Source organism: Electrona antarctica, assembly GCF_951216825.1.
Source record: "Electrona antarctica genome assembly, chromosome: 14".
Classification (NCBI taxonomy): domain Eukaryota; kingdom Metazoa; phylum Chordata; class Actinopteri; order Myctophiformes; family Myctophidae; genus Electrona; species Electrona antarctica.
This window is the reverse complement of record NC_136795.1, coordinates 17,620,930-17,629,482: the sequence shown is the minus strand read 5'-3', so window position 1 is coordinate 17,629,482 and position 8,553 is coordinate 17,620,930.

Sequence of the window (8,553 nt, the reverse complement as noted above, 5' to 3'; positions counted from 1 at the left end):
TCAACTTGCGTTTTCATTAGTCAGATTGAGGTACCTCCCCCGGCCAAGTAGCGGGCCTTGGATTGGTCGCGACAAAGAACGACAGCATCGATTGGCTGGTGCTTATGAACCCCAATATAATCGTTGCTGATTGGACGACACGACGCAGTTTCGAAAATACGCGCTCCAAAATAAGCACACGAGATTGGTTAACTAAATTACAAAAAATAACCTAATGGTAGTAACGCCCCGCTTTGGCTCATGGGACATGTAGTCGATCAACACAGCTCATTTAAAGGTACCTCAGTTAAAGAAACATGAACCATGAAATCACACGGCCAGTCACAGTACAGTACAGCACACAATTCAATTCAATTAAATTCAAAGGAGCTTTATTGGCATGAGAAAACAAACGTTTACATTGCCAATGTAAGTGTCACAATACAATAAAAGTATATACAGTTGGAGGGGGTACAGCATTTTGTAAACAGAACTATGTCACATTGCATCGTTATGTACATGTTATAACAGGGTATAAATCTTTTTTTAAACAAATAGCAGCACTTTTTTGCAGTCACTTTGGGACAAATAGCAGCATTTTTCTCAGGACCATTTAAATAGTATACGGAAAACTCAGATTTAAGATCTGTTTAAAGGTTACATGTGCAAGGTCCAGCGGCCTACTAGGTACATATCACGCTGGGCAAGACCTAAACTGTAGAGGCTATCATTTGTTTTGGGCGGAAGTTACGGGATTTTGGAAACAAGTGTTGCTTGTGATTGGTCGGAATAATATTGTATCCAGGGGAAATCCATTTATCGGATGTTCCGGACCGACACTTCCACCGATAGTGTAATAATAATCTTGCTGCTGTGTTTGCACATTGTTGTATTTCTCCCAATAGGTATGGGCAGGGCCGGATTAACACCTCTGAGGGCCCCTGGGCACTGAAGCTCGAAGGGCCCCCCCTTCACGCGCGGCACGCGCAACATTTTTGCTTGTTTTGGAGCCGTTTTGGGGCAGTTTTATGCCGTTATATTGGCCTATTTCCGGTCGCCTACCCCCCCAGAGTGACAGCCAATTTAGCGCATTGTTGCTGCTTTACACACAATTGCACTTTTCAGCTGCCCTTCTCACCAACAATAAAACACTAATCTTTTTAGACACCATTTATTTCATTCGGATTAGCAGGGAAATTTTCTGTGGAGCTTTTTTTTTGAGGGGCCCCTGGTGCCCAAGGGCCCCTGGGCACGTGCCCAAAGTGCCCATATGGTAGATCCGGCCCTGGGTATGGGAGTTTTTTGTTATTGGTCATAGTTTCAAACTCACGTTGGGTGTGTGTAATCTCAATCTGTGGGAAGTATGTGTCTCTGATGTCTTGGTCAGGTGGTTAGAAAGTGCTCTGTTTCTACCACATTTTGTGTGCAGTGCAGGGTGCATTAGTCTGTCTTCCCTTGGGAGCGGAGTCTGTCTGTGGTGGCCTTTCTCCATTGCCATGCTTTCCTAAATTTTGGGTCGTTTACCGTGTTCAGGACAGGTATTCAGCCAATGTATTCTCTTTTTAGTGATAGATAGCAAGCATTCCATTTTGCTTTGTTTTTTGGTGGTCACACACCAGTCTCTGTGGAGACGAGACAAAGCTGAAAACCTTTACCTTTCCGTTTGCTGCTGCATTTTTTATTTTTTTACAAATCTTTTTTTTTATTTCTTTTGCTTTTCTGCCTTTATTGATAGTTTCAAGTGAAGATTGACAGGAAAGAGGGAGAGAGAAGGGGAGAGCAAAGGTCATCATGAACGGGACTCGAACACACAATGCGCTGTCAGGCCAGAGCATGCGCCTGGACCACTAGGCCACCGGGCACCCCCACAAATCATTTATTGTACTGCACAATAAACTTTATTCTCGTATTCAGTGTCAGCTTATTTTTTTAAATTGTAGCCTATATTCATATTCATGTGTGCTTTTATAATATGTTTCTTTTGCAAGCTCTGATAGACTGATACTGATACCTCCCAATGTATGAATGAATGAACCAACCATTGTAAAGTGATTTGAGGACTTGGAAAAGCGATATAAAAATGCAATTCATTGTTATTATATTACTGATAGGCCTACTCTAAATCTTGTAAAGTGATCGGCATTTAGGCCATTTCAGAAGATGTTAAAGCCTTGGCTTGGATTAAATTAAATTAGTCTATTAGTGATGTAATCACACATGCATTCCAATGAAGCAAATTAACATACTGAATCAATAAATAGATCATAGTTATTAAGATCAAATTCGCTATTGAACCTTCAAGGATTTCTTCCTCAATTTTAATCATCAGATAAATCATCTTTTAAAAACTAAATCTTAATGAAAACACAGGATTGGAATACATTTCTGACTGATCTAGTTTCATAGTGAATAAAATATGAAAATAGGCGTTGTCTGTCTTTATGAGAATAAATTCAAATGTGCTCGAGGTGAGAGATGCCAAGATTAAACGATCCACACAACCACTAGTCTGGTAAACCCATCCCCCTTGAAATCATTTCATTCATTGAAAAATGGCAAGGGGGAGGGGTTTACCAGGCTACACATTACACAACCATTAAAGCAACCTGGTCAATGGCATCCCTATAATTTGGGCATGTCTTTCTTTTGATAAAGAATACCGGTACATTGTATTTGGAGCGCCCGCTGACAGCGTGCCATGGGTTCGAGTCCCGATGACCTTTGCTGCGTGTCATTCCCAGTCCTGTTTCCTGTCTATCTCCACAATATGTCCTATCAATAAAGGCAGAAAAGCCCCCAAAATATCGTAATAATAATAATAATAATAATAATAATAATAATAATAATAATAATAATAATAATAATAATAATAATAATAATAATAATAATAATAATAATAATAATAATAATAATAATAATAATAATAATAATAATAATAATAATAATCAAATAAAAATGTATTTGTATAATTTGAAATGTGGTGATCTACAAGCTCACAAAGATTGTGTTGTGAACTTACAGTCTATGGTTGTGAATGATGCCGACGTTGTGAGTTTGTAGATCTGTTATTTTTGCTATTAGGCCTACAATGTAAGACTTAATGTATGTATAAAGATGTGGACATTGTGGAGAAACTATAGCCTTGGTGAAACTATGGGTGAAACCTGGGCAAAACCAAACAAGTTCAGACTATGAATAAGTAAATAGGGAGAATACTGTCACTTTTCACACACACACACTCACACACACACACACACACACACACACACACACACACACACACACACACACACACACACACACGCTCGCACGCACGCACGCGCACGCACACGCACACGCGCACACACACACACACACACACACACACACACACACACACACACACACACACACACACACACACACACACACACACACACACACACACACACACACACAGACAAATCAATATCTAACACTAGAGACGAATAGGCCTAATTAGTATCGACCACAGATTGGATGTTCAGTCTTGGGTGAAGTTGTCTTCCAGGACATGACGTGATTATTTTCCCACTTTGTGATGGCTGGTCGCTGGAGGATCATAAAGGGAGAGTGCAGGGGTAGGCTGCATTCTGCTGTTCTCTATTGATCTGTTCAGAAGAGTAGTCCACGTCAGTACCTGCATGACAATCCATGAGAACTATAATTAACGGTCAACATGATTTATGGCTCTGGGCCGTGGCTCAGTCTCTCCCCATGTCCTGTCAGCCCACTGTCTATCCCTCTATAAAAAAAAATCACGCCCGTGTGAACTGAGTGGTGCAAGGTCTTATATAGCCTGATCAGCTGTGGTCTGACGTAATGTCAGTGACGTCACATACTAACCATAGCAACCATGCTCGTTTTTTGGTTGCTAACCATAGCAACCATGCTCGTTTTTTTGGTACGAACAAACACGGGTACAAAGCCAGTTGTTGGAGTGGTTTGCACCACTCAAAAATATAAAAAATAAAGGTGCAAGCCACACAAAAAAAAACATAAAAAAAATGTATGGCTAGATGCATACAGCCCTATACAGTATACTGTATACTGTAAATACTGCATGCCTATTTGAAACCCTTTTTTTCCTCTCAATTTCTTTCCTCAAGGGTAACATAAGCTACAAAGTGTTGATGCATTATGCACAACACCACATCACAGATTGACCTCGGCTACTGCGCGTGATGCTTTGACAAATGGATGCCTATCCTAATTTTCTTAATCTAAAGTAGATCACCAATAAAAATGGATGCCTATCCTAATTTTCTTAATCTAAAGTAGATCACCAAAACCTGTCAAGTGCCTATTATCATTGAGAAGTGCTCAAGGTTAGGTGGGCGTGATCAGTCAATATTCATTTAGATCTGTCTGTATCAGAATCATAAAACACAGGATGTGATGTTGAGACTGTCCATTGTGCCAATAGATGGTGTTTGTGTGTCTTTATGTACAGTATGTGAAGGAGAGTATGAAGAAAACTCCATTTACCAGCTTTGATGGGTTTAGTGTGTTGCCAGTCCCTGGTGGAGGGAGGGGCATATAGGTTAGACAGGCACATAGTCAATATTATCTTCTTATTGGATTCAATGCGGTTTAGCTAGAACTCCACACTACTGGCAAGGAACAAATAATCATTTGGTGCATTTCTGTAAAAGGAATGTTAATCATAGCCCTGTATCGATTCGATTCCCATAGCAAACATTGCTATAGAGTTTTTGTTCAATAACGCCTCTTTCCAGCTCTTTGGTAAACAACAATACATTTTCAGGTCAAGACACCAATTTAATCCAACCAGGGAAGAGAACTAATACAGGATAAACAAGAGAAATTGGAAGTGATTAAACAAATTATATGAGCAGAAGTTGAAGTTGATAATTTATTTTTGTGGGGTTCTCTCTCTCTATTGGATGAAATCTTTTATGTATTTCCTGAGGTTTTTTGTTTGTTTTTGTTTTCTTATATACGTTTTTTTGTTTGTTTTTGTTTTAATGTTTTTTTTTGTGGCTTTCACCTTTATTTTATTTTTGTATGGAGGGACAGACAGTAGGCTGACAGGAAATGGGGAGAAAGATGGGGGGGAAGACATGCAGTGAAGGTCGTGGGGATTGGGAGTCGAACCCGCGGCACACTGCCAGACTGGATTGCCAGCCAAGGTGCCTGGACCACTGAGCCATGGCCCAGGCCCTTATATACATTTGTTAAGTGTAATGCTTAATTGGGTCGTCCACTCACAGTTAACAGCCTTTGTATTGAGTTTGTGCTTGAAATGTACTGTAATTCTGCAAACTGTTAATACATTTTTCAATCAATCAATCAATCAAAACAGTAGAGTCAAAACGTTATGCAAAAAGGATAAGACAAAAAGGCACAGAACAAGATCAGCAGGGGTTCATGTTTAATTGTGACTGTAGCCTTTCACCTTTATTCCCCAAAGGTTAAATGTCTCTTTAGGTCCACCTGCTGAGCATTGCCATTGTTTCAGGATACTCTGCCAATTCATCCAAAAGTTGTCTTATTAACAAACGACTGATTATACTGTTCCTTACATTACTACAGCAGGCAGGTTAATAAACTGGAGTCAAGAAGAAGACAATCTCACAAGAAGAGTATAATGCATAGTGTATTCAGGTATTCACATTCACAACAATAAATTCAGGTATTCACAACAATAAAGTCGAGCATAAATATGATTTCTCTGAATAACAGTTTCCAAAGATGGAATTTATAATGGAGGGCTCGCAACGCAAGGTTTCAAGAAAGTTTATTCTTATTGAATGAATGCCCCTAAAAGGTTTATGGCAGAACATTCCAACACTGAAGTTAATTTTCAGAGAGAGAGAGAGGGTTACAGGTGGTTTGGAGCAGAAGTATGCAGTCCAAAGGTTCTGGCTTTGTCTCCCCAAATGTATAGCTTTTCTTCCCTTCTATGCATGGTGCTTGTCCAGAAAATGCCAATGTGATGCATTTCAAATATTTAAAATAATTTGGCAGGTTAGAAGGGCTCACGACTCTTATCGAATGTTCCAAAAATGTTTCTTCTTCTTTATTAATAAACGTTTTAGAAGTATTCAATAAGTCATAATCGCTCCTTTATAAATTCAACTGTAGTTTGACTGTAGTTATTATAATCATTTTCCAAAGCTGGAATATGCCTTGAAAAACATTCATAATGGCAATCAACATTATGATACTGAACTTCATTCTTCCTCAGAAAGAGGGGGTTGGGTGCTATCACAGAACATTCCAAAACTGAACTGAATGAGGTTGTGAGAGAGACAGAGTGGGGGTGGGGGTACATGTGGGTTAAAGCAGAAGTATGCCGTCCAAAAGCTTTGACACATTTATGATAACTTCACTTCTATGAATCTTGTCCAGAAAATGCCAGTGTTTCACTATTTTAATGTTTCCCGTCTTCCTCACTATCTCTCCAGTGTAGTACCAGCCAAAACCAGCCGGACAGCACAGAACATTTTGGATTTATAACTAATCTGAATCTTTTTTTTCTTTTCTTTTTGGACCACACTTGTTTATTATGTCCCATGATAGATCTGTCCTCTTTAATATCAGGTATAGATATGAAAAGTGACACCTCCCAGCCATAAAGGTATCATTATGTCACAATCACAGCAGATGGTGACTCAGAATTCAGGCAGAACCAAAAGAGCTGATCATAATAATTAAGCTGCCAAATGGAGACTTGAATGCATTCAGTGCAACACGTAGCATTGCCTTGTCTGCAGCGTGCAGCCTCTTCTTTTACCTTCCATTATAAACTGTCTGATAACACTCTCAAAGGGCACCTACGGACGGCTGCAATTCGAAACTGGCCCCCGTAAAATCTGAATCGCTTTCCCCTCACTGTATGTTTATTTTCCCTTTTTACCTCCTTTATGATGAATTCATGATCTGTTCTGTTCTTTGACTATATAGAAGTGTCTATTTGTACGTCTCTAAATGTTTTGATGAATTGAACATGGTGGACCCTCTTGTAAACAAGTGTAATGCTTAATTGGGTCGTCCACTCACAGTTAACAGTCTTTGTATTGAGTTTGTGCTTGAAATGTACTGTAATTCTGCAAACTGTTAATAAATATTTCAATCAATCAAACTTGTATGAAATTCAGAGGATGATTAATATGCCTTTGTTTGAAGCCAGGCCTTCTTGGGGCTATACATCCACACTAAAATGCATATTCCAGACTTGGTTTCATTTAAAAATGCCATTTAAAGTGAAAAATGTGTGGACGTGCATGTGCATGGCCGGTGGCCTGAGAAGCGGATGATTGCTCCCAGCCAGTTTCCTGTAATCGGTGCTGACCCCAGCAATCTATAACCAACCCCCCCACTGGCCTCTCTGCTGTTATTCAGACCCAAACCCTTTTCTCTCCACACCCACAGACAGTTCTCAGTGTTACTGGCAGCAGGGTTTGAATTGGACCAACAGTGTTCATTCTTAAATGTAGAATGGAACCATGATTTGTGGTGTGCAGGCGCTGCCATTCTTTTACTTGCAGTCAATTTATATTGCATTGCGTGAGGGGTTCGCAAAGGGAGGCTTGTAGATTTGTTTCTTTTTGGCAATTTAAATACTGTTGTACTGCAAAGTTGAAATTATAACTCAAAAGTAACATTTCAACATGTTGCCAGTAGGTGGAGTCTTTAATCAAGATGTTTTATGCTGAAACATGACATGACAAATGTGCTCACATAACATTTCTTTAATGCAACATTTAAAATACATTTCCAAGTATAAATATACAGTACAAATATAAAATGGCTATATTTATAATATATATATATATATACACACAGCACCAAATAACAGACAAACGATTTTTGTCACTCACTAGAGTGACCAACAGCATCAGTGGATTAGAAGAGGCTGCCTACTGTGTAAAAGAAAGATTTCCCTCACCAGAGCTGAGAGAGGTAGATTTGCTGCAGGGGGAATCACTTTTGAATCGCTACAAAACAATATCTGGCCAATTGCCATCAGTTTTCATTTGTACATACACAATTCTGGCACTGTATACAAACAGCTAGAACAAATAGGCAAACTTCATGTTACACAAGAGCATTTGCCCCCTCCAGTCCAACACACATGAACAGCTATGAACATGTGTGGCTTCAATCGTGTGTGTGTGTGTGTGTGTGTGTGTGTGTGTGTGTGTGTGTGTGTGTGTGTGTGTGTGTGTGTGTGTGTGTGTGTGTGTGTGTGTGTGTGTGTGTTTTTTACACTAAAGCTATGTTATTGTGGTCAAATTGGTGGCCTGACTGACTGTAAATCTGTATTCCCATCACGTTGCTGGCTCCTGGCGGTCTGCTTCTCTCAATGAAATTGCACAACTCTCTCTAAAGCCTGGACAGCAATCTATCTTTTTTTCTGAGAAAAACACTTGCCAGGATATGGATGCTCTGTCATCTTATCACGTTGTTCTCGTGATCTCTTGAGAGTTAATTGAGGCCATGCCTCACTGGAGGTGAGGTGCTACGCACAACTTGTATATAATCTGACCTTTCATCCCAAAATAAAACAGGTTTTTCATTAGGCCGAGC